The sequence below is a fragment of the Magnolia sinica genome, chromosome 1 (assembly GCF_029962835.1).
Source record: "Magnolia sinica isolate HGM2019 chromosome 1, MsV1, whole genome shotgun sequence".
Taxonomy (NCBI): Eukaryota; Viridiplantae; Streptophyta; class Magnoliopsida; order Magnoliales; family Magnoliaceae; genus Magnolia; species Magnolia sinica.
Window position 1 is genome coordinate 57,219,134 of NC_080573.1, and position 26,301 is coordinate 57,245,434.

At 41.9% G+C, this 26,301-nt stretch overlaps 1 long non-coding RNA gene across 3 annotated transcripts; it reads right to left on the reverse strand.

Annotated features, from left to right (window-relative positions):
- Positions 1 to 3,747: 3,747 nt before the first annotated feature.
- Positions 3,748 to 26,073, reverse strand: LOC131250415 (uncharacterized). Of its 3 annotated transcripts, XR_009173352.1 has the most exons (4): positions 25,022 to 26,073; positions 24,455 to 24,844; positions 24,293 to 24,364; positions 3,748 to 4,595 (listed from the first exon to the last, which is right to left on the reverse strand). It is a non-coding gene; the product is annotated as an uncharacterized LOC131250415 (long non-coding RNA). The 3 variants fall into 3 exon arrangements; XR_009173346.1 differs by having other exon boundaries at positions 24,455 to 26,073; XR_009173358.1 differs by having other exon boundaries at positions 3,748 to 4,640; positions 24,455 to 26,073.
- Positions 26,074 to 26,301: the final 228 nt, after the last annotated feature.

Here is a 26,301-nt window from a genome sequence, read left to right on the forward strand (position 1 = left end):
GCATCATCAAACGCTTGTTTGGCCAGGTGAAATGCTCTGCACAATGCAGAACCAAGGGCAACATAGAATCATTCATGAAAACTAAAAAAAAAAACATGGTAGAAATATAAATACCTAATTTAATGCACAAAACTAACAGCAACTAGCTAGTAAGTTTAAGGGAGATCAATTTAGTGGGAAAAAAAAAACTGAGAAATGAAAGTCCTATGGCTACAATCTCAAGTTTCATCAGGATGAGAGTGAAGAAAGTCTAACCTCTCAGGGGAATTCAATATCTCATAGTAGAAAACAGAGAATTTTGTGGGAAAAATTATCAAGGTAGCCAAACACCAATTCGATAAAAAATTCAGAAACACATCCTACATTTTTAATAAAATTTCTAAGCCTGGCTTGGCATTTGAAAAAGAATAATATTAGTGAGTTTAAGAAGGAGCAAAATCACTACCACGATGATGAGTGTGATGGTCACAATCATTTATTTTTCATTTTGTCTCCCTATCAATTGATGTTCGACATGTAATAAATTTACTCTCACCATTGAGCTTCTAGACACTTTATTTTGCTTTACTAAGATAGCCATGTCTCAACCAGCCAATAGAAAAACCATAACCAAACCCAATCGTATAAAAAAATCCATTAAAAAATAAAAAAGAAATAAGGAAAAGAAGAAGTATAACCAAACTCATGTAAACTGACAAAACATTGTAATCAACTATGAGCTAATATTCAAGATCATCCTCCAAAACCATTCCATGGTTTTCGATATGAAAATACTTGATCTTGGGCAGTATCCCATTCCCAAGAAGTGATGAAAGTATGGAGATGGATGAGAAAGCATCGAACATTTGTTTCAACTTCTTAGGTTCTAAGGAGCAGTCCTTGGGAGGGGCATTTCTGGAGTAACCTACACAATAAAACAAGCACAACTACTGAAAAATAGAAATCAAATATAAGTAAGCATTCCTGAAGAATATCCATTGCCATTTCAGGGATGGAGAAAAAGTCTACTCTTATCTGAATCTCCAAATTTGAGAAATGGAGGTCTTTCAGATGCACATGAATATCATTTAATAAATTTAGGAAATTCTACAAAGAGTAGAAATCCCAAAAGATGGCCTAAATGCCCTTTGATTAAGATTAGAACATAAAGCATATGATGTTTAGGCTAGATTAAATTTTCAATTACAAAAATAAAGAAAACATAAGAGGTCTTTTATGTATGTGTTACCTGCACGAATATAGACAATGGCAAACCAACAACATTCCTCAGCCAGTCAAGTTGAGAAACTTTACCAGCTAGCACGAGGACACCATATTCCTTCTTTAACGACTCTGCCATTTTCACATAATCACTTGAAATGTTTCCTAACCCCTGCCAAAAACATACATCATAAGATCCTCAATTTTCATAACTACCACATTATTTTTGGCTAGCAACATGCCTTTTTTATATTTTTATATTATTTTTTTCATAGAAAATCAGCAACCAAGAATAATAAAACCAAAAGTGCTTCTTACCTGGGATCTTAAATCAATGGATCTTAAAGTTGGGTTGCAATAAAAGCAAATATAGAAGTTAAAGTATATGACAGGTAAAGCACGCACCAACCATTGGACACAATGTTCTATGGATAATGTAGACCATGATTCTGTTTTAAGCTGAAAGTTAGACATTCTCTTTTGAGATGATATATGCTCTAATCAACTAGTCCAAGGGTATTAATGACTCAACAACTTCATGGGGGAAGAATGCATGATTGCCATATCCACTAGAAACTGAGACATTAGACAGAAGACATGATTCCCATATCCAAAGCATCGATGCTCTAAATAGATATGATGATCGTAGTGTAAACCGGATTATCCATCCAACTCATATGTACAAAATGTTGGACTCAGTGTTCTAAGGCAATGTAGACTATGATGAAATATTTCACTGCTAAATGATCAATTGGAAGTAATTCACTAGGTGTATAATGACTAATAGTTCAATTGGTTGGACTAGAAACCTTAATCATACTCAATGAGAAAATGTTCCTTGATCATACAACCTAGATTCCCCAATCAAAGGCATTTCTGGTTAGTTGACAATCACTTATGGATGATGAATATAACCACACACATATGCCACATATATGGTATAAGTAATAGGTGGATGATAACTCCAATGCACCTAGGAGCATAGGTCAAATACTCTAAATGGGCAATAAAAAAATAGTACGGATAATAGGTGGATGATAACTCCAATGCACCTAAGAGCATAGGTCAAATACTCTAAATGGCTAATAAAAAATCAAATTAGTAGCAAGATACAGACCTTACAAGCTCCCAGAGAAATAATTCCTTGTAGCTATATAGACTGTGAAATATCAAGTCCAAAAGGCAGTTGACCTGTATAATTAAGAAACCATGAGAACAATCAATCGGATATAATCAGACGTAACAGGCCATCCTAATGGATTTGTGGGGCTAGAAAGAAGAAAAAATATTACTGGCTTATATATTTCAACAATTCTATGATTAAGAATCTATGTGGGGCTAAAACATAAAAGTACTTGTAGTTCAAATATAGTAAGAATCTATGATTAAGAATCTATGTTTAGTTAAATATACTCTGAACTAGTGCTGAAATCTGCTATAAACTAGCTGTGTAATTTGATAATAATCTAAGCTATGATTTGAACTACAGTCAGCTACAAATTAAGGTTAAAACAATGGAAGGTTTAAATACCTGATGTTTATATATTCTGGCCCTTCTGTAGCAATGGCCTCTGTTCTGAGTGGCCAACTAAGCTTATGAGATTATGAAGGGGATTAACATTTCCCAAATGAAGACCGTTGCACCTTGGGAGAGTTGATGATTGACTATTGGGGTGGTGGATTGAAGTCTATAAAAGGGTATCAGGAACCCCATTACAAGGAATAACAGAAAATACAACAAAATCTCTCCCAATGTAATCACTAGTCTCACGACATTCCCCTTGTCATTTGGGCAACGTTCGACAATCCTGATGTCCATATAAAATTTCAATAATTTAGTCATATGATCTAAAATTTTCAGATTTTAACATGGGTAGCATACATACAAAAATGGTAAATAACAATGCAATGTAACAAAAATACTATGTTGAAGAGTTGAGGACTGACAAAATAATTAAAACCACCCATTTTACGGACCTGTGCAGTAACCAGTGGGTCCCATCAACTAAGGACTGGGTCCCATATCTTCAGCCAATAAGAGTTCATGAGATCTCCATTCTCTTCACTCTTTAAAGTTTTACAGGATTGCATTGTAACGTCCGAAACTTTTGACTGTTCATTTCATCAAAATCTACAATTCAATTCATTCATGTCCTGTCTCCATCCAGACAATCTGGACAGCCCTATCTCATCGACAATCAAACACTATCTGAATAGGATTTTGTTTGGGGAAGTGCAGAAACTCAACCCAAAAACTCCAATAAACCAACGTTAAAATGCGAGTGAGCTATGTTAGGGCCTATTTGGTCGCTGCTTACAAATGGGTTCATCTTATTTTAGTTAATATGAACTTGTTTTTAGTTGACAGTGATGCTAAGAAAAATATTGCAATTCCACCAAAATGGAATATATTTAAAATCCAAACGAAGTAGCCATAGATATCTTGTATTTTAAGTTGCAGTCACAAAGAAGAGCATAAGGAATATGAATTTTGTTATTGATCGCTAACGTATTTTTCTTTAAAATATTAATCTAAACTATGATTCTTCCACGATGAAGATGTGAAAGGATGGCACTAGTGGACCATTAATTATTCCCAAGATTAGAATTATTCTTACAGAATTGGAAATGAAAATGCAATTTACATTTGTGCATGTGGACCATCCTAGCACTGATCTAGATAGTCCATTCCATATGGGCCATGATGAAATATCTCACTGATTGGATAATCTTAACCATAAGGGCAACAAAATGAGTTCAATCATCAATCATAACCATCATTTTCGGTGGGCATCACCTGGAATTGCTTATGGTTCTCAAGAAAACAATCTTAACCACGATCGAACGATAGTGATTAAATGGTGCAATCTTTTCATTGTGACTTAAGAAGATTGGACTGTTAGTCTTTTTTCACCTTTAGAGCATTTGTCCAAGCAAGTGGGTCATGGATTTTCAAACACTTTAATAAGTTCTACAAGCTCTGTAACTGGAAACATCTGAATTTAAGAAAAAATAAAATAAAATTATATCATAGTAATGCTGAAAATGATATAATTACTAAAGGGTATTAATCCAAAAATTATAATTAGAGAGAGAGAGAGGAGAAAATACAGAAGATTGACAGAGAGATAGCACACTCTTTTATTCTGTGCTGAGGATTTTGGAAGATCTGGTGGTCATTGTGCCTCTTCTTGAAGCTCCTAAAGGAAAATCATAAGAGCCTCAAGTTTCCAAATTCAAAATGAACCAGGAGAACTTCGAAGTAGAATTAATGGAGAAGTGCCTCTTCTGTAGGCAATCTAAACTCATCTGATTTGTCTTTGATATTGAGCTGCAATTCTACCTCTATATCTTTTAGTTATCTTACCTTTTCCTTATTAATTGCTCTAGGATATCTGATCCATCCGAATACAAGTCAGAACCTGAATCTGAATCTTTCTCTACAACGTGAAAAAAAAACCCATAAGAAACAAATTCAAGGCGATATTATACAATTCCACTGGAATAACCAACATTTCCATATGGGCTAGCATTCCATACTATTTCTTGTGGTGTGGCCACTTGAGTATTTTATCTGCCTCACTTTTTGTCTCACATAAAAAACGGATACAATGAAACTGATGGACAGAGTGGACGTCATATGGACATTACGATGGGCCTCATCGTGAAGACCCGACTCGGATCGAGTTGAGACCTATGCCATTGTGACCGCATCGTCGCCGTAGTTCCAACGACGCATCTTGTGCGTCCATCCGATGTGTAGATCGTAAGTTGGGTGCATTTCATTTTCTAAGCCCTTTCATAATCATGTGGCCCACCTAGGGGTGGTGTGCATGGATTTCTAGGTAGGTCCCATCTCTTGGAACTATTTCCAACACACACACTATACACACACACTACCTAGGCCCTATCCCTACACCACCCATCTCTAAAACACCACCCACTAACCTAAAAAGTCTACTAACCCTACAACATTGTTTCTAACTCCCTATTACCATGATTTCTCTTCTCTATCCAAGGTAAGAAACTCATGATTACTTAGCTTAAAAGAGATTTTTCTCTCTTTCCCTCTCATTTCTCTCTCTCTCTCTCTTCTCTTCTTCCCTAGCAACCTTCCTCCAAAAATCTTCAAATTCTCCAGCCCCTTCTCCTCCTTTTTCCTCCTAATCCATCCATTGAAAACCCATCTCATCCATCTATCTTGGCTCCTTGGAGCATTTGGAGTTTGGTGATCCAAGTTTTGGTGAAGATATTTAGGTGGGTGCTTCTTTATTCCATGCAATCTCCTTCTTCTTACATTCAGAAAGTATAGGACCCACCAATCAATGGTGGAGATCCTACATAATTCCTTGGATGTGGCCAAATGGTCCATCTTATGCATGCATGTCCCATGCATGGGGTTTCCTCTTGATGGACCCCATCATGGAGGGTTCTCCACATTCCATAACTTGATGGGTCATCTAGACCCTTGCATCATGGTTGGGATGGTATCTCATCCATTCATCTCAAGTGTAGATCATGCATGATGAAGATCCATGGTGAAATATAGATGGAAATGCAATGTATGGGTGTGATTGTGTTGGGGAAGGCTCAATAGTGACGGAGCCTTCTCCCAATGGCCGGAATGTTTTTATTTCTCTTCTTCTACCTTTCCTATGATTGCTGATGATGTGTGTGGTCCACTTGGTGGGCCTGGATAGTCCAGAAAAGTCCAGCTAGGGTGGGACATCCATACCCACCTACACTATGGTTGGGTGTCCCATTTGCTGACCTTTATTGATGCATGCAAGTGTGGTAACCTTGGGATTTGTTTTGGACATTTGTGGGGCCCACTAGGGAGGGCCATAGCACCTAGTTCTTGGAGTATTTCTCCTTTTTATTTAACTTATATAATTAATTTTATCCAAGTACATGTTGCTGTCCAGAATTTTCTAGACAATTTCTGGTTGATTTTGGACCAGATTTTAGGACTGTTTGGGGGACTATTCATAACCACCAAATATACTTTTCTAAAAGGTGGGGATCTCATCTTTATGTCTCCCAAATTTCAGCCCCATCTGACATTCATTGGGGTCCCAAAGGTGTGGTCCAAGTGAGGTGGACAGTCTGAAATTTCTGCACTGTTCCAGCAGCAATCCACCCTGGAAAGGTTAGAATTTCAAAATTTATTAAAACAGTTTTGGGTGTGTAAAATTATAAAAATTTACAGGAAGGTAGAACACCCATGGTGGGACCCACCTATAAAATTTTGAGGCCAATGAACCGCTGTTCAGCCCATAGTGATGGCTAGACCGGCGCATTACAACATGGTGTCTAGATCAGTCCGATTTTCAGGACAGATTGTTTTCCTTAAATAATTTAAAATATTTTTAGATGTTCAAAAATTTTGAAATTTTCTGAGAGTGTGGCCCACATATGTTAGTATCACTTTGTAAAATTTTAGCTCCAACGAACCTCATTTGGGCATCCAAAAGAATGGACCAAGATAGTTGGACTGCCAGATTTTATAATTGACTTCATTGCTATCACATATGCCTTGATAAAACCATAATTCAAAAATATTTTCTTTGATGGTGGGCCACCTTTTTGGGTTACCTCTCATTGTATGCATGATGAGGGACCTTGGCCCTTAATTTCCAGAGTTTTAGAGGCCCTGGACCCACTCCAATGGAGTACCCAAATTTAGGACAGCAACATGTTATAATTATGCTTGGCCTTTGGGCAGAAATTTTGAGTGAGGCCCACCACATTGTGAAGATCTTAAAGGGAATAATTTATACCTTTGGTTCCTTAAATGTTGGGCTTAATAAATATACTTTTGAGGCCCACCACAGTTGAATTTAATTGGGTCCACGAATGTAGCTAGTTGTTAAACTCTTTGGACCCAATTGAGCTGGGACTTTTCAAATGGGCCCATTGAACTCTTGGGCCATTTTTACCATACTATTGTGTTGGGTTAGTGGGCCAGATTACACAAGTAGATGGGCCCTTGGTTACCCACCAAATCAACTTTAATACTTAGGCCGGGTTGTAGGCCCAACTTACTTGACTAAGAGCGTGACATTTGCCCATGTGGTTTGAGCAATGGGCTGCCCACTAGGCCACCACAATATATGAGATTAGTGGCCTTTATGTTGGCCCTAACCTTTCCCTTATGGGCCCATAGTGGTATATATGGGGTTTGGCTATGTGTGTTTCCCTTGGACCCATGTTGTAGATAGGCCTTGGGGCCTTTTTAAAGCCCAACATGAGTGTTTGTGGTACTATGGCTGCCCATCTTCTTATTTCGATGTTGTGGTCCTTAAGCCTTGATCATGATCAATTAGAGATGGGCTAACTCTCTTGGGGACAATTGTGGTTAGATGTTCACATTGGTGGCCCTAAGGTAGGCCCATGGAGCTTCTATGGGTGGTTAAAGGTCCACCATAGACTTTTTAGGCCCGTTTCATCTATTTAGGCTCATACCATTGTTCTCCTTAGTCTCGTCGGCTACTCCAGGTATATGGGCCCCCACTAGAGGTTGTATTCCTCATGAGGAATTGGTTAAGTACCTAGACCCTTCATGGTTAGGTAGAGAGTTCATCTTCACCTTATCGACACCCCTATTCATCTTCATGCCCACTCCCACACGCATCATATGCATGCTTGGTTGAGGTAGTGATTGGCCATGGTTGTGTCATTGTGTAGGACATGTTAGTATCTCCCCAAGAGATGATGCTTGTGATTGATGCATGGGTGATTGTGTGATTCATGCTTCTGGCATTGCATAGCTTGTAGATATCCGCCCTTACTTCATCGGGGCCTTACCTTCCACAGGGTATTCGTGGATGGCCGTATATGTGGACACCAAAAATATTAGTTGAGCATACACCGGGTGCACAGGATGCCCATGGGTGAAATTCCTAAAACTTCCATGGTACCTAAGATCTGCCCCACGCCGTGACTGGGTGGAATACATGAGCACACGAGGGCCTTATACGTTAGGCCGCGCTCCTACTATCGTGTAGTCGGTTAGATAGGGGTGTGGCCTTACCTGGTGTGAGGAGGCATTACTAGGCCGAGTCTGACCGGCTCGTAAATGGGTTCGCTACCTTCGGGCCTTGTTGGTGATTAGTTGTCCACAAGTGTGGGTAGTGAGGTCGCTTACGCTCGCTTGGACTATGCGGTCTGCAGAGCGGTAGCGGCGATCATTCAAAGAAAGGTAATAGACCCTGGTGATTTTCCTTATGATTGGAAAATGTACTTGACTTATGGTTTGGATATGAGCACGACATTACTCGCATTAAGCATTGGTATACAAGCCCCCTTCATGACATTGCCTTGGTATGGACACCCATTACTCATTATCGCATCGCATTCTGGTGAAGCCTTGTAAGGCTAGTCGATGTGCTACGTTGATCATGCTTCTCTCCTTATACCTCCTATTATGTAAATCTTATTGTGCACCATTGTCACACACACTTACACCGAGGACCCTCTAAGCGTTTCACTATTTAAGCTTATGCACGATGTAGAGGGAGACTCTCGCATCTAGGGTCGTAGCGGGAGAGCGTGGAGTAGAGTCATTGAGCAGCGGTTGAGCGGACTCCAACTCCAGGTTCGCCGATTTCTCTCTCTCCTTTTATTCTCCTTTTTTTTTTTTGGCCCTTAGATGATTGTAAAAGTTACCAATTTTTAGTGGATTTTACGATGTGTGCCTTTGTTATTCTCGGATGTACTTGCTGTTTGTGGGTATGCTCCTTTATAAAAAAATTTAGAATGAAAATCCTCCTTGTGGAGTCCCGAGATCGAGGATCTACCTCGGGAAGCGAGAATGGTTGGATGAGCTTACGGAGAGTCATTGTTTCGAGAGTTCACCTTGGGCCAGCGGGTTCCTCTTGTGAGTTCGATCCTTGCAGGGCGTGAAGGATGGTTGGTATGCATAGCGAGTTGGTAAATTAAGGTGATCGCATCGCAGTCACTGCATTAATGACTAGTGTCCCGAGATCCTTCGCTTCCCGCTCAAGTATTGAGCCCTTGCATGTCTATTCCTTGTCATCATTATTTTGTAGACGATGCCAGCGTGGACGTGGCTCCCGTGGTCGTGGCACACTCCGAGTTCTCCGGTCGTGGTCGTGGACGAGGCCCAACGAGTTACCCATCCTACTCGAGCACATCCTACTCCCGTTGTTCCGAGGATCCGATTCCCTGAGGTCCCGATCGGCTGTTCCTCCGATTATTTTCAACACACTCACTATTTCACACACCACTCCACACACGCATTATTATCGGTTATCCCCATTTGCTCTTGATGATTGATTGCCTATATGATTGTTTGAATTACCTTCCCGATGATTGCTATATGATGGTGGTGTTTTGTCTTTTATTTTCTCTTAGATTGTTCAAATTTCGAGGACAAAATTTCTTTGTTAGTGGGGAGGGTTGTGAGACCACCGAGTTCGCATGTGTGTATGTGTGTGTGTGAGTATGCATTCCGTCTTATCCCCGAGGTTTAGTCCGCGGTGGTCAAATGACCCGTGGACCCTTGATAGTGTTTACGGTCACTCATCCGTGTCAAGCCGGTCATGAAGATCCCTCGACTCGGATCGAGTTGAGACCTATGCCATTGTGACCTTATAGTTCCAATGACACATCTTGTGCGTCCATCCGATGTGTAGATCGTAAGTTGGGGAACATTTCATTTTCTCCCCATTGATCATAATCATGTTTGGCCCTAGTAGTGGTGTGCATATTTCGTAGGTAGGTCCCATCTCTTGGAACTATTTCTAAAAACATCACACTCACACACACAAATAACTACACCACCCATCTCTAAAACACCACCCACTAACCTAAAAGTCTACTAACCCTACAACATTGTTTAACTCCCTATTGCCATAATTTCTCTTCTCTATCCAAGGTAAGAAACTCATGATTACTTAGCTTAAAAGAGATTTTTCTCTCTTTCCCTCTTATTTCTCTCTCTCTTCTCTTCTTCCCTAGCAACCTTCCTCCAAAAATCTCCAAATTCTCTAGCCCTTTCTCCTCCTTTTTCCTCTTAATCCATCCATTGAAAACCCATCTCATCCATCTATCTTGGTTCCTTTCCATAGTGTGGATCTTCGTGATCCAAGTTTTGGTGAGGATATTTAGGTGGGTGTTTCTTTATTCCATGCAATATCCTTTCCATAGTATAGATCTTCTTCTTCTTTCATTCAAAAAGTGTGGGACCTACCAATCAATGGTGGAGATCCTATACAATTCCTTGGATGTGGCCAAATCGTCCATCTTATGCATGCATGTCCCATGCATGGGGTTTCCTCTTGATGGACCCCATCATGGAGGGTTCTTCACATTCCATAACTTGATGGGTCATCTAGACCCTTGCATCATGGTTGGGATGGTATCTCATCCATTCATCTTAAGTGTAGATCATGCATGATGAAGATCCATAGTGAAATATAGATGGAAATGCAATGTATGGGTGTGATTGTGTTGGGGAAGGCTCAATAGTGACGGAGCCTTCTCCCAATGGCCGGTTTTTATTTCTCTTCTTCTACCTTTCCTATGATTGCTGATGATGTGTGTGGTCCACTTGGTGGGCTGGATAGTTCAGAAAAGTCCAGCTAGGGTGTGACATCCATACCCACCTACACTATGGTTGGGTGTCCCATTTGTTGACCTTTATTGATGCATGCAGGTGTGGTAACCTTGAAATTTATTTTGGACTTTTGTGGGGCCCACTAGGGAAGGCCATAGCACCTAGTTCTTGGAGTATTTCTCCTTTTTATTTAACTTATATAATTAATTTTATCCAAGACATGTTGCTGTCCAGAATTTTCTGTAACGGTTTCTGAGTTGATTTTGGACCAGATTTTGGGACTGTTTGGGGAACTATTCATAACCATAAATATAATTTTCTAAAAGGTGGGGATCTCATCTTATGTCTCCCAAATTTTCAGCCCAGCCTCATCTCGACATTCATAGGGGTCCCAAGGTGTGGTCCAGTGAGGTGGACGTCTGGATTTTCTGCACTGCTCCAATGTAAAATGTGCCTTGTTGGCTAGATAGGTTAGAATTCTAAAATTTATTAAAATAGTTTTGGGTTTGTGTAAAAATTATAAAAATTTATACAGAAGGGACCCACATACAAAATTTTGAGGCCAATGGACACCTGTACACACCACGGTGGTGGCTGGACCGGCCCATAATATTGTGTCCAAATCAGTACGATTTTCAGGACAGATTGAATTTCTTTAAATGAATTAAAAAATTAAAATTATGCCAAAAATTTAAAATTTTGTGGAAGTGTGGCCCACCTATGGTAGTATCACTCTGTAAAATTTAGCTCCAACGAACCTCATTTGGGCATCTAAAAGAATGGCCAAGATAGTTGGACTACCAGATTTTCTACTGTGTAGTTCCAGCAATATGCCTTGATAAAACCATAATTCAAAAATATTTCCTCCATGATGGTGGGCCACCTTTTGGGTTACCTCTCATTGTATTCATGATGAGGGACCTTGGCCCTAATTTTCAGAGTTTTAGAGACCCTGGACCCTCCAATGGAGTGCCTAAATTTAGGATAGCAACATGTTATAATTATGCTTGGCCTTTGGGCTGAAATTTTGAGTGAGGCCCACACACATTGTGAAGATCTTAGAGAGGAATAATTTATACATTTGGTTCCTTAAAATGTTAGGCTTAATAAATATACTTTTGAGGCCCACCACAGTTGAATTTTTGGGTCCATGAATGTATCTAGTTGTTGAACTCTTTAGGACCAAGCTGGAACTTTCCAAATAGGCCCATTGAACTCTTGGGACCATTTTACCATACTATTGTGTTGGGTTTGGGTTGGAAAACATAGTATGAGCCCTTGGTTGCCCACCAAATCAACTTTATACTTGGGCCGGGTTGTAGGCCCAACTCACTTGACTAAGAGCATGACATTTGCCCATGTGGTTTGAGCAATAGGCTGCCCACTAGGCTACCAAAATATATGAGATTAGTGGCCTTTATGTTGGGCCCTAACCTTTCCCCTATGGGCGCATAATGGTAATTATGAGTTGGGATATGTGTGTTTCCCTTGGACCCATGTTCTGGATAGGCCATGGACCGCCCTTTCTAAAGCCCAACATGAGTATTTGTGGTATGATTATGGTTGCCCGTTTCTTATTTCTGATGTTGCATGGTCCTTGAGCCTTGATCCATGATCAATTAGAGATGGGCTACCTCTTGGGGACTAATTGTGGTTGGATGTCCACATTGGTGGCCCTAAGGTAGGCCCATGGGCTTCTATGGGTGGTTAAAGGTCCACCATAGACCCTTGCTAGGCCCGTTTCATCTATTTAGGCCCATACCATTGTTCTCCTTAGTCTCGTGGGCTACCCCAGGTATATGGGCCCCCACTAGAGGTTGTATTCCTCATGAGGAATTGGTTAAGTACCTAGACCCTTCATGGTTAGGTAGAGAGTTCATCTTCACCTCATTGGCACCCCTATTCATCTTCATGGCCCACTCCCATACGCATCATACTTGGTTGAGGTATGATTGGCCATGGTTGTGCCATTGTGTAGGACATGTTAGTATCTCCTCGAGAGATGGATGCTGATTGATGTATGATTGCATTGTGTGATTCATGCATTCGGCATCACATAGCTTATGGATATCCGCCCTTACTTCATCGGGGCCTTACCTACAAGGGTATTCATGGATGGCTATATGTCCGGACTTGGAAAATATTAGTTTGAGCATACCATGGGTGAAATCTCCCAAAACTTCCATGGTATCAAGGATCTGCCGCCGCGATTGGGTGGAATACATGAGCACACGAGGCCTTATACCATTAGGCCGCGACTCCCTATCGTGTAGTCGGTTAGATAGCTTACCTACCTGGTGTGAGGAGGCATTGCTAAGTTGAGTCTGACCAATCGCTACCGTCGAGCCTTATTGGTGATTAGTTGTCCACAGCGGGTAGTGAAGTCTCATCCACTCACTGGGCTGTCTGCAGAGCGGCGATATTCAGATGTAATAGAGTGATTTTCTTATGATTGAAAATGTACTTGAGGGCATTACTTATAGCATTGGTTGTACAAATCCTTCTTGCCCCCTTCTTCGCTATCCTTCTTGCCTTGCTGTTAGTGGCGAGATGTTCCTTCCTTCCTCCCATCGATGTACGTTTTATATGTATTACGGGTATTTGGACTATCAGAGTATGGGTCATAGACACCGCCGTTTCACATTTCGGGCTTGTCGGTGTTCTGGTGTGAGCTTTAGTCATTGAGGACCTTTCTGGTGTAGAGAGTATTACTAGTGAGTACGATGTGTTATTTCTCGAGTTTACCTACCGATCGAGTTGCGGTGGAGTTGGAGATGGATTGATGCCTCTGTGCCCATCTGCCCATCTATGCGTACGTTGGAGTTGAGGCTGAAGCGAGGAGCATTGGATGCTGGATGAGCTTCTTGGGAGTTAGGTTTCCTCCCAGTAGTTCACCTTGGTGTATTGAGATTTGTTGTATTTGTAAAGAAGGATGGTTGTCCGACTCGTGTAAATTATCGTGCTCTCAGAGTGTCACCATTAACCGATACCCTCGGTTGTAGGGTGCATGCACGTATTTTCCAAGATGTGCATTCTAGTTACCATATCGGGCGGGTGGAGGACATTCGCGACTTTTTGGACGCGTTCCGACACGTTATGCTCCCGAGTTCCATGTCGTTTGAAGCGACCCGTACTGCTATATTCACTGATGAATGAGGTTTTTCGCCGTTCCTTGATCAGTTTTGGATCAGCGATGGGTCAACACACACTCACTATTTCCAACACACACACACACCACAGACTCACTTTATCCCCATTTGTTTGATGATTGATTGATATATGATTGTTTGTATTGCCTTCCTTATATGATGATTGCTATATGATGCTGGTGTTTTGTCTTTTATTTCGTCTTAGATTGTTCAATTTCGAGGACGAAATTTCTTATTTGGTGGGGAGGGTTGTGAGACCCAACCCGAGTTCGCAGGTGTGCATATATGTGTGTGAGTTTGCATTCCGTCCATCTTGATCCTACGATCCTACCGGTCCAATCCCGGTGACCTGTAACCCTTGGATAGTGTTTGCGGTCATCCGTGAGCCCAGTCGTGAAGACCCAACTCGAATCGAGTTGAGACCTATGCCATTGTGACCGCATCGTCGCCGCGGTTCCAACGACGTGTCTTGTGCATCCATCCGATGTGTAGATCGTAAGTTGGGTGCATTTCATTTTCTAAGCCCTTGATCATGATCATGTGGCCCACCTAGGGGTGGTGTGCACGGATTTCTAGGTAGGTCCCATCTCTTGGAACTATTTCCAACACACACTACACACACACACTACCTAGGCCCTATCCCTACACCACTCATCTCTAAAACACCACCCACTAACCTAAAAAGCCTACTAACCCTACAACATTGTTTCTAACTCCCTATTGCCATGATTTCTCTTCTCTATCCAAGGTAAGAAACTCAATGATTACTTAGCTTAAAAGAGATTTTTCTCTTTCCCTCTCATTTCTCTCCTCTTCTTCCTTAGTAACATTCCTCCAAAAATTCTCAAATTCTCCAGCCCCTTCTCCTTTTTCCTCTTAATCCATCCATTTAAAACCCATCTCATCCATCTATGTTGGTTCCTTGGAGCATTTGGAGCTTGGTGAAGTTTTTGTGAAGATATTTAGGTGGGTGCTTCTTTATTCCATGCAATATCCTTTTCATAGTGTAGATCTTCTTCTTCTTTCATTCAGAAAGTGTAAGACCCACCAATCAATGGTGGAGATCCTACACAATTCCTTGGATGTGGCCAAATGGTCCATCTTATGCATGCATGTCCCATGCACGGGGTTTCCTCTTGATGAACCCCATCATGGAGGGTTTTCCACATTCCATAACTTGATGGGTCATCTAGACCTTTGCATCATGGTTGAGATGATATCTCATCCATTCATGTCAAGTGTAGATCATGCATGATGAAGATCCATGGTGAAATATAGATGGAAATGCAATGTATGGGTGTGACTGTGTTGGGGAAGGCTCAATAGTGACGGAGCCTTCTCCCAATGGCCGGAATGTTTTTATTTCTCTTCTTCTACCTTTCCTATGATTGCTAATGATGTGTGTGGTCCACTTGGTGGGCCTGGATAGTCCAGAAAAGTCCAGCTAGGGTGGGACATCCATAACCACCTACACTATGGTTGGGTGCCCATTTGCTAACCTTTATTGATGCATGCAAGTGTGGTAACCTTTAGGATTTGATTGGGACATTTGTGGGGCCCACTATGGAGAGCTCATAGCACCTAGTTCTTGGAGTATTTCCTCTTTTATATTAACTTATATAATTAATTCTGTCCAGAAATTTCTGGACAGTTCAGCAACACTATAAGTTAGAAATGAGCATTTTTACTTGAGTTTCTGGAATAAGTGGGCCACCCCAGTGGATCCCACTTATTTTCTAGATGTAGGGCCACCTTTTTCCCAATTTTCCAAGGGTTTGGGTGGGTCCAGGCCCACCCCATGTGGTCCCAAACATAGAGAGATACAATTCCAGTAACAATCCAACTTGGACAGGTTGGAATTCCGAAATTTATTTAAATACTTTTTGGTGTGTAAAAATTATTAAAATTTTATAAGAAGGTGGACCACCTATGGTGGGACCCAACTACAAAATTTTGGGGCCAATGGACACCTGTACACACCATAGTGGTGGTTGGACCGGCCCATTACAACATGGTGTCCAAATCAGTCCGATTTTCAGGACAGATTGATTTCTTTAAATGAATTAAAATATTTATAGATGTCAAAAAATTCTAAAATTTTATGAGGATGTGTCCCACCTATGGGAGTATCACTCTGTAAAATTTCAGCCCCAACTGACTTCATTTGGGCATCCGAAAGAATGGGCCAAGATAGTTGGGCTGCCAGATTTTCTGCTGTGCAGTCCAGCAATATGGCTTGATAAAACCATAATTCAAAAATATTTCATCTGATGGTGGGCCACCTTTTTGAGTTTCCTCTCATTGCATGAATGATGAGGGGCCTTGGCCCTCAATTTTCAGAGTTTTAGAGGCCCTGGACCCACTCCAATGGAGTGCCCAAATTTAGGACAGCAACATATTATAATTATGCTTGGCCTTTGGGCTGAAATTTTGAGGAGTGAGGCCCACCACATTGTGAAGATCTTACAAGGAATAATTTATGGCTTTGGTTCCTTAAATGTTGGGCTTAATAAATACACTTTTGAGGCCCACCACAGTTGAATTTAATTGGGTCCATGAATGTAGCTAGTTGTTGAACTCTTTAGGCCCTGAGCTGGAACTTTCCATATAGGCCCATTGACCTCTTGGGCCATTTTTACCGCATTGTGTTGGGTCATTGGGTTGAAAGGATATTGGGCCCTTGGTTGCCTACCAAATCAACTTTATACTTGAGCTGGGTTGTAGGCTAACTCACTTGACTAAGAGCATGACATTTGCCCATGGGGTTTGAGTAGGCTGCCCACTAGGCCACCATAGTATATGGGATTAGTGGCCTTTATGTTGAGCCCCTAACCTTTCCCCTATGAGCCCATAATGGTAATTATGAGTTGGGCTATGTGTGTTTCCCTTGGACCCATGTTATAGATAGGCCTTGGGCCGCCTTCTAAAGCCCAACATGAGTGTTTGTGGTATAACTATGGCTGCCCGTTTCTTATTTTTGATGCTACGTGGGGCCTTAGGCCTTGATCCATGATTAATTAGAGATGGGCTACCTCTTGGGGACTAATTGGGGTTGGATGTCCACATTGGTGTCCCTAAGGTAGGCCCATGGGCTTCTATGGGTAGTTAAAGGTCCACCATAGACCCTTGCTAGGCCTATTTCATCTATTTAGGTCCATACCATTGTTCTCCTTAGTCTTATGCCAAGTATATGGGCCCCCATTAGAGGTTGTATTCTTTATGAGGAATTGGTTAAGTACCTAAACCCTTCATGGTTAGGTAGAGTACATCTTCACCTCACTGGCACCCCTATTTATCTTCATGGCCCACTCCCATATGCATCATATGTATACTTGGTTTGAGGTGTGATTGACCATGGTTGTGCCATTGTGTAGGACATGTTGGTATCTCCACGAGGGATGGAGTTTTGATGCATGGGTAATTGTGTGATTCATGCATTTGGCATTGCATAGCTTATGGATATCCGCCCTTACTTCATCAGGGCCTTACCTCCACAGCGTGGATGGCCGTATGTGTGGACACCGGAAATAATAGTTGAGCATACCGGGTGCATAGGATGCCCATGGGTGAAATTCCCAAAACTTCCATGGTACCAAGGATCTGCTCCAACGCCGTGACCGGTGGAATACATGAGTGCACGAGGGCCTTATACCGTTGGCCGCCGACTCCCCCTGTCGTGTAGTCGGTTGGATAGGTGTGTGGTTCATGGTGTGAGGAGGCATTACTAGGTTGAGTCTGAGCTCGTAAATGAGTTCATTGCCCTTGAGCCTTGTTGGTGATTGGTTGTCCACGGGCGGGTAGTGAGGTCTCTTACCCTCGTTTCTTGGCGGTGCTCATTTCATTGAGCGCGTGATCATTCACACGAGTGTAATGGACCCGGTGACTTCGTTATGATTGGAAATGTACATGACTTATGGTTTGGATATGAGCAGACATTACTTGCATCGCATTAGCATTGTTGTACAAGCCCCCCTGTCCTTCTTGCCCGGTGTTAGTGGGTGAGATGTTCCTTTGCGTCTCATGATCGATGTCGTTTTGATGTGATTCGGTATGGACTACCTTGCTATGGTGACATCTTAGACTATCTGCGAGGCGGATTCGTTTCACATTCTGAGGCTTACTAGTGTTCTATTATGCGAGCCCCAGGGAAGCCGTTATCTAGTTTTTGGCTTGATCGTTGAGGATTATGGCGTAGCGTATTGAGTTGAGTTGTTTGTGAGTACTTGGATGTGTTTCAGGAGATCGAGTTTGCCTCCACGTCGGCAGGTGGAGTTCCATATTGATTTGGTGCCCAGTACCTATATCAAAGGCCCCCTACCGGATGCACCGTTGGAGTTAAGAAAACTGCAGGAGCAGTTGGATGAGCTCCGGGAGTTAGGTTTCCTTCGTCCGAGTAGTTCACCTTGGGGAGCCCTGGTATTGTTTGTGAAGAAGAAGGATGGTTCGTTGCGGCTTTGTATGGACTATCGCGAGCTCAATAGAGTCACCATCAAGAACCGATACCCGCTTCCCCGTATTGATGACTTATTCGATCAGGTGCAGGGTGCACAGTATTTTTTCAAGATAGACTTGTGTTCTGGTTACCATCAGATTCGGGTCCGAGAGGAGGACATTCCGAAGATAGGACACGTTATGATCACTTTGAGTTCCTGGTCATGTCGTTTGAACTGACCAATGCGCCCGATATTGATCAGCCGATTTGTATCCTTGATCGGAAGGAGTAGGGCCTCAGGACCAAGGTCATTCCCTTGGTGAAGGTGTAATGGGGTCATCATTCACGAGGCATCTTGGGAACGCGAGGTCGAGATTAGAGAACATTATCCCCATTTGTTTGATGATTAATTGATATATGATTATTTGTATTGCCTTCCTTATATGATAATTGCTATATGATGGTGGTGTTTTGTCTTTTATTTTATCTTAGATTGTTCAATTTCGAGGATGAAATTTCTTTATTGGTGGGGAGGGTTGTGAGACCGACGAGTTCACATGTGTGCATGTGTGTGTGTGAGTATGAATTTCGTTCATCTTGATCCCGCGGTCCTACCGGTTGAATCCCGGCTACCCGTGACCCTTGGATAGTGTTTGCGGTCATCCGTGAGCCCAGTCATGAAGACCCGACTCGGATCGAGTTGAGACCTATACCATTGTGACCGCATTATCGCCGCGGTTCCAACGACGCGTCTTGTGCATCCATCTGATGTGTAGATCGTAAGTTGGGTGCATTTCTTTTTCTAAGCCCTTGATCATGATCATGCGGCCCACCTAGGAGTGGTGTGCATGGATTTCTAGGTAGGTCCCATCTCTTGGAACTATTTTCAACACACTACACTATTTCCAACACACACTACACACACACTACCTAGGCCCTATCCCTACACCACCCATCTCTAAAACACCACCCACTAACCTAAAAAGTCTACTAACCCTACAACATTGTTTCTAACTCCTTATTGTTATGATTTCTCTTCTCTATCCAAGGTAAGAAACTCATGATTACTTAGCTTAAAAGAGATTTTTCTCTCTTTCCCTCTCATTTTCTCTCTCTCTTCTCTTCTTCCCTAGCAACATTCCTCCAAAAATCTCCAAATTCTCCAGCCCCTTCTCCTCCTTTTTCCTCTTAATCCATCCATTGAAAATCCATCTCATCTATTTATCTTGGTTCCTTGGAGCATTTGGAGCTTGGTGATCCAAGTTTTGGTGAAGATATTTAGGTGGGTGCTTCTTTATTCTATACAATCTCTTTTCCATAGTGTAGATCTTTTTTTTCTTTCATTCGGAAAGTGTAGGACCCACCAATCAATGGTGGAGATCCTACACAATTCCTTGGATGTGGCCAAATGGTCCATCTTATGCATGCATGTCCCATGCATGGGGTTTCCTCTTGATGGACCCCATCATGGAGGGTTCTCCACATTCCATAACTTGATGGGTCATCTAGACCCTTGCATCATGGTTGGGATGGTATCTCATCCATTCATCTCAAGTGTAGATCATGCATGATGAAGATCCATTGTGAAATATAGATGGAAATGCAATGTATGAGTGTGATTGTGTTGGGGAAGGCTCAATAGTGATGGAGCCTTCTCCCAACGGCTGGAATATTTTTTTTCTCTTCTTCCACCTTTTTTATGATTGTTGATGATGTGTGTGGTCCACTTGGTGGGCCTGGATAGTCCAGAAAAGTCCAGCTAGGGTGGGACATCCATACCCACCTACACTATGGTTGGGTGTCCTATTTGCTGACCTTTATTGATGCATGCAAGTGTGGTAACCTTGGGATTTATTTTGGACATTTGTAGGGCCTACTAGGGAGGGCTATAGCACCTAGTTCTTGGAGTATTTTTCCTTTTTATTTAACTTATATAATTAATTTTATCCAAGTACATGTTGCTGTCCAGAATTTTCTGGACAGTTTCTGGTTGATTTTGGACCAGATTTTGGGACTGTTTGGGGGACTATTTATAACCATAAAATATACTTTTATAAAAGGTGGGGATCTCATCTTGATGTCCTCCAAATTTTAGCCCCATATGACATTCATTGGGGTCCCAAAGGTGTGGTCCAAGTGAGGTGGACAGTTTGAATTTTCTGCACTGTTCCAGCAGCAATCCACCCTGGACAGGTTAGAATTTCAAAATTTATTAAAATATTTTTGGGTATGTAAAAATTATAAAAAAATTTATAGGAAGGTGGACCACCCATGGTGGGACCCAACTACAAAATTTTGGGGCCAATGGACACTTGTACACACCATAGTGGTGGCTGGACTGGCCCATTACAACATGGTGTCCAGATCAGTCCGATTTTCAGGATAGATTGACTTCTTTAAATGAATTAAAATATTTATAAATGTCCAAAAATTTTTAAATTTTGTGAGGGTGTGTTCCACCTATGGGAGTATCACTCTGTAAAATTTCAGCCCCAACTGACCTCATTTGGGTATCCAAAAGAATGGGCCAAGATAGTTGGACTGCCAGATTTTTTGCTGTGCAGTCCAGCAATATGCCTTGATAACCATAATTCAAAAATATTTCCTCTGATGGTGGGCCACCTTTTTGGGTTACCTCTCATTGTATGCATGATGAGGGACCTTGGCCCTCAATTTCCAGAGTTTTAGAGGCCCTGGACCCACTCCAATGGAGTGCCCAAATTTAGGACAGCAACATGTTATAATTATGCTTGGCCTTTGGGCTGAAATTTTGAGGAGTGAGGCCCACCACATTGTGAAGATCTTAGAGGGAATAATTTATACCTTTGGTTCCTTAAATGTTGGGCTTAATAAATATACTTTTGAGGCCCACCACAGTTGAATTTAATTGGGTCCACGAATGTAGCTAGTTGTTGAACTCTTTAGGCCCAATTGAGCTGGAACTTTTCAGATAGGCCTATTGAACTCTTGGGCCATTTTACCATAATATCATGTTGGGTTACTGGGCTGGATTACACAAGTAGATGGGCCCTTGGTTGCCCACCAAATCAACTTTATACTTGGGCCGGGTTGTAGGCCCAACTCACTTGACTAAGAGCATGACATTTGCCCATGTGGTTTGAGCAATGGGCTGCCCACTAGGCCACCACAATATATGGGATTAGTGGCCTTTATGTTGAGCCCTAACCTTTCCCCTATGGGCCCATAATGGTAATTATGAGTTGGGCTATGTGTGTTTCCCTTGGACCCATGTTCTGGATAGGCCTTGGGCCGCCCTTTCTAAAGCCTAACATGAGTGTTTGTGGTATGATTATGGCTGCCCGTTTCTTATTTCTGATGTTGCGTGGTCCTTGAGCCTTGATCCATGATCAATTAGAGATGGGCTACCTCTTGGGGACTAATTGTGGTTGGATGTCCACATTGGTGGCCCTAAGGTAGGCCCATGGGCTTCTATGGGTGGTTAAAGGTCCACCATAGACCCTTGCTAGGCCCGTTTCATCTATTTAGGCCCATACCATTGTTCTCCTTAGTCTCGTGGGCTACCCCAGGTATATGGGCCCCCACTAGAGGTTGTATTCCTTATGAGGAATTGGTTAAGTACCTAGACCCTTCATGGTTAGGTAGAGAGTTCATCTTCACCTCATTGGCACCCCTATTCATCTTCATGGCCCACTCCCATACGCATCATATGCATGCTTGGTTGAGGTGTGATTGGCCATGGTTGTGCCATTGTGTAGGACATGTTGGTATCTCCCCAAGAGATGGAGTTTTCCCCTCTGGAGCTTGATGGATGCTTGGGATTGATGCATGGGTGATTTTGTGATTCATGCATCTGACATTGCATAGCTTGTGGGTATCTGCCCTTGCTTCATCAGGGCCTTGCCTCCACAGGGATATTCGTGGATGGCCGTATGTGTGGACACCGAAAATATTAGTTGAGCATACCGGGTGCATAGGATGCCCATGGGTGAAATTTTCAAAACTTCCATGGTACCAAGGATCTTCTCCAACACCGTGACCGAGTGGAAACTATGAGCGCACGAGGGCCTTATACCGTTAGGCCACGACTCCCACTGTCGTGTAGTCGGTTGGATAGGGGTGTGGCCTTACCTACCTGGTGTGAGGAGGCATTGCTAGGCTGAGTCTGATCAGCTCGTAAATGGGTCCGCTACCTTCAGGCCTTGTTGGTGATTGGCTGTCCATAGGCAGGTAGTGAGGTCCCTTACGCTCGTTTGACTGTGCGGGGTCTGTAGAGCGGCAGTCATTTGGTAGTGTAATGGACCCCAGTGATTTCCTTATTATTGGAAATGTACTTGACATATGGTCTGGATATGAGCACTGACATTACTTGAATCACATTATCATTGGCCGTACAAGCCCCCCCTTCATATGTCCTTCTTGCCCGGTGTTAGTGAGCGAGATGTTCCTTCTGCCGATCTGTTCATGATGCCGATGTTAGGTTTTGATGTGATTTTGGGTATGGTCCACTAAAGTGCCATCTTAGACTGTGTCGCGAGGACGGTTACATTTCACATTCCAGGCTTGCTAGTGTTCCGTTCGTCGCGAGCCCGAGAGGAGAGCCGTTTTCTATTTTCTTTGCTTGATCGTTGAGGATTACGTGGCGTAGAGTATTGAGTCTGCTAGTTGTTTGTGAGTACCGGATGTGTTTCAGAGATCCGGGTTTGCCTCCACGTCGGCAGGTGGAGTTCTAGATTTATTTGGTGCCCGATATTGTGCCCATCTCGAAGGCCCCCTACCGGATGGCACCATTGGAGTTAAGGGAACTGCAGGAGCATTGGATGATCTTTGGGAGTTAGGTTTCATTCATCCCATTAGTTCACCTTGGGGAGCCCCGATATTGTTTGTGAAGAAGAAGGATGGTTCGTTGCAACTCTATATAGATTATCGTGAGCTCAACAGAGTCACCATCAAGAACCGATACCGCTTCCCGTATTGATGACTTGTTCGATCAGTTGCGGGGTGCACAGTATTTTTCTAAGATAAACTTACGCTCTGGTACCATCAGATTCGGGTCCAAGAGGAGGACATTCCAAAGACGACTTTAGGACACGTTATGGTCACCGAGTTTCTGGTCATGTCGTTTGGACTGACCAACGCGCCCGCTATATTCATGCGGTGATGAATGAGGTTTTTCGACCATTCCTTGATCAATTCGTGGTGGTATTCATTGATGATATTCTTGTATATTTGAGGACTCAAGAGGACCATGGAGCACCTACGGATTGTGCTTGAGACCCTCCGTGCCCACGAGTTGTATGCGAACCTGGAGAAGTGTGAGTTTTGGCATGAGGAGATGAAGTTTCTTGATCACGTGGTGATGAGGAGGGTGTCGCTATGGACCCCTCGAAGGTTGATGCAGTACATCAGTGGGGCCAGCCCATGAATGCGTCTGGAATCTGTAGCTTCCTTGGTCTAGCGGGATATTACCGATGGTTTATCGAGGGTTTCTCCCGTATTGCAGCACCGCTAACCCAATTGATGCGGAAGGGCGTCGATTTTGTCTGGAGTGACGCCTGCGAGGAGGCATTTACGGAGTTGAAGAAATGCTTCACATCCGCTCCTGTTCTCACTCTTCCTAATGGGAGTGAGGGTTTTATTATTTTTAGTGAGGACTCTAGTGTTGCTGATTTCTCTCTCTTTCCTTTTATTCTCATGTATGTCCTTTTGGACCTTATGGATGATGTAAAAGTTCAAATTTATAGTAGATTTTGCGATGTGTGCCTTTGTTATTTTCAGATGTACTTGTTGTGATCTTGGGTATACTCGTATTGAAAATGATTATACTATTATGAAAATCCTCCTTGTAGGATCCCATGATCGGAACCTACCTTAGGATCCGAGAATGGGGTACTACGGAGGCTGTTGCGGCCAGAACCAGCTTGGCATGTATATTAATATGAGGAGATTTACCATGTAGTGCCCATCCATGTATTCAAGAGTGGCACCAATTAGAACTTGTGAATCATACACAACCAGTCCAACCTGCCATTGATTATATATTTTACTTAAAATGCTCAATGTGTAGTGACAACTGACAAATGAATAAGTAAATGAATATCAGGCAATTCTTACCTTTGATCACTTGCTTAATGGGTCTAGATTGACTCCTCTATTTATAAAAACACCAGTAAAATCTTGTCTACGAGTATGTACAAAAACATGGGAAAGAAAAGACATGAAGAAAAGAAATTCCATAAAACATAATCAAACAAATGCATCTTTCAAGCCAACTACAGTGATTTGTTGCAAATAATTGTACAGATGCCTCTACTAGGTGACCCACTGATTCAGAGTGGCCACACAAAAGTGCAGTAAAGTGTTTGGCCAATTGTTGTTGTTTCATTTTGGTCTAGTCTCATTTTGTTGATCTTTTTATTTTTCTAGATGACAATGCATTCAACTATGGCTGTATTTCAATCCCATTCCACAAATCTTGCAGTCTCCTTGTAGCTTCCCGCTTTTCTAATTGCCCAAACACAAAGGCCATGACCAATATCTTCAAGGAAGAAAGAAAAGACCAACAAAAAGATAGAAAACTCTGTAAGCAGGAACTAGACCCACATAAATCACAGTTCCGCAGAAAAAAAAAACAAAAAAAACAGTAGTTGTTCCTAATAAATGATTTTGGTGTAGTGCCACTTACCACACATCAACAGGAGTAGAGTAATGTTGGGATCCAAGGAGGATTTCTAGTACCCGGTACTATAGCGTAATCATCTGAAAAGAGTGTAACTAACCACACAAACTCACCTACAATGAAGAAAAGTACCAATGTGGGTGTGGCCCTATTTTAAAGCAATGATGGTTAAAGCTATTAATGATGTTCCATGTTTGGTGGCTAGCCCTGCATGGGTCATTCCTCTTTATTGATCTAGGCGGTGGCACATGCGCCACAAATTGCCTTTCCATCTATACTTGAGAAAAAAGTCTTGGAAATCCTCTATTGCAAATCATATACAAAAAATAAAAACAAAAACAGAAAAATGGTCTAAAAACTACAGACACCCTTTACACTAATACAAAATATGCAATTACACTATTTACACCACCTTAGAGATAGATGCACCCTTTCCTTCAAGTTTCAGTAATACAACAACAAAAAGTTATACTACCATAATACCAGAAGTAGAAAGAACAGAGTCATCTAACAAACAGGTTGTGTTTAGAAATTAGTTGCCATTCTCAAAAATTTCAAACCCACCAAAGAATCCAAAAAAAAAAAAAAAATCTCTTAAATTTAGACTCAATCCTACTTCAAATATTATATTCATCAAGATAATAGAATCATACAACAAAAATTACCCAAATAATCCTAAAAAAAATGGAGCAAGAACAACCCAAAACAAGATATACACAAACAACACTTACAATAATCTCTACAAAATTCCAATTCCTTCCCAAAATCTAGTAACAAACTTCCAATCAGAATCAATGCTGCAAAATCAGAGCCAATGTAGGAGTAAAGATTAGGTAGGTAAGTTAAAGACAATGCACAAATCAAGAGTGTTTCAGACATCATGTACACAACAATAGCTAAATGAACATATCCATGAGCACTTGAGAACTAACTGACGTGGGAAAAATGAGGGTGACCATATATGGAATAAGAAAAGAGAAGAAAGGTATATGATCTATAAAATATGGCATGTGACATGCATGGAGATTCAAATGTTTCGTACCTGCAGGATGATAGCATGAAGATTCAATGTTTGGTTTCAACATAGTAAATCCCTAATTAGGGTTTCAACATTGTAAATCCCTAATTTGGAATTCACAATTGTAAAATCCCAATTAGGGTTTCAACATCGAAGATACTCGATCTCAAGAGAGAGATTGAGGGCGACATTAACGCACAGAGAGAGATAGAGAGAGACCTAAGAGAGGGAAATCGAGAGTGATTGTGTCACATATGGAGGTTT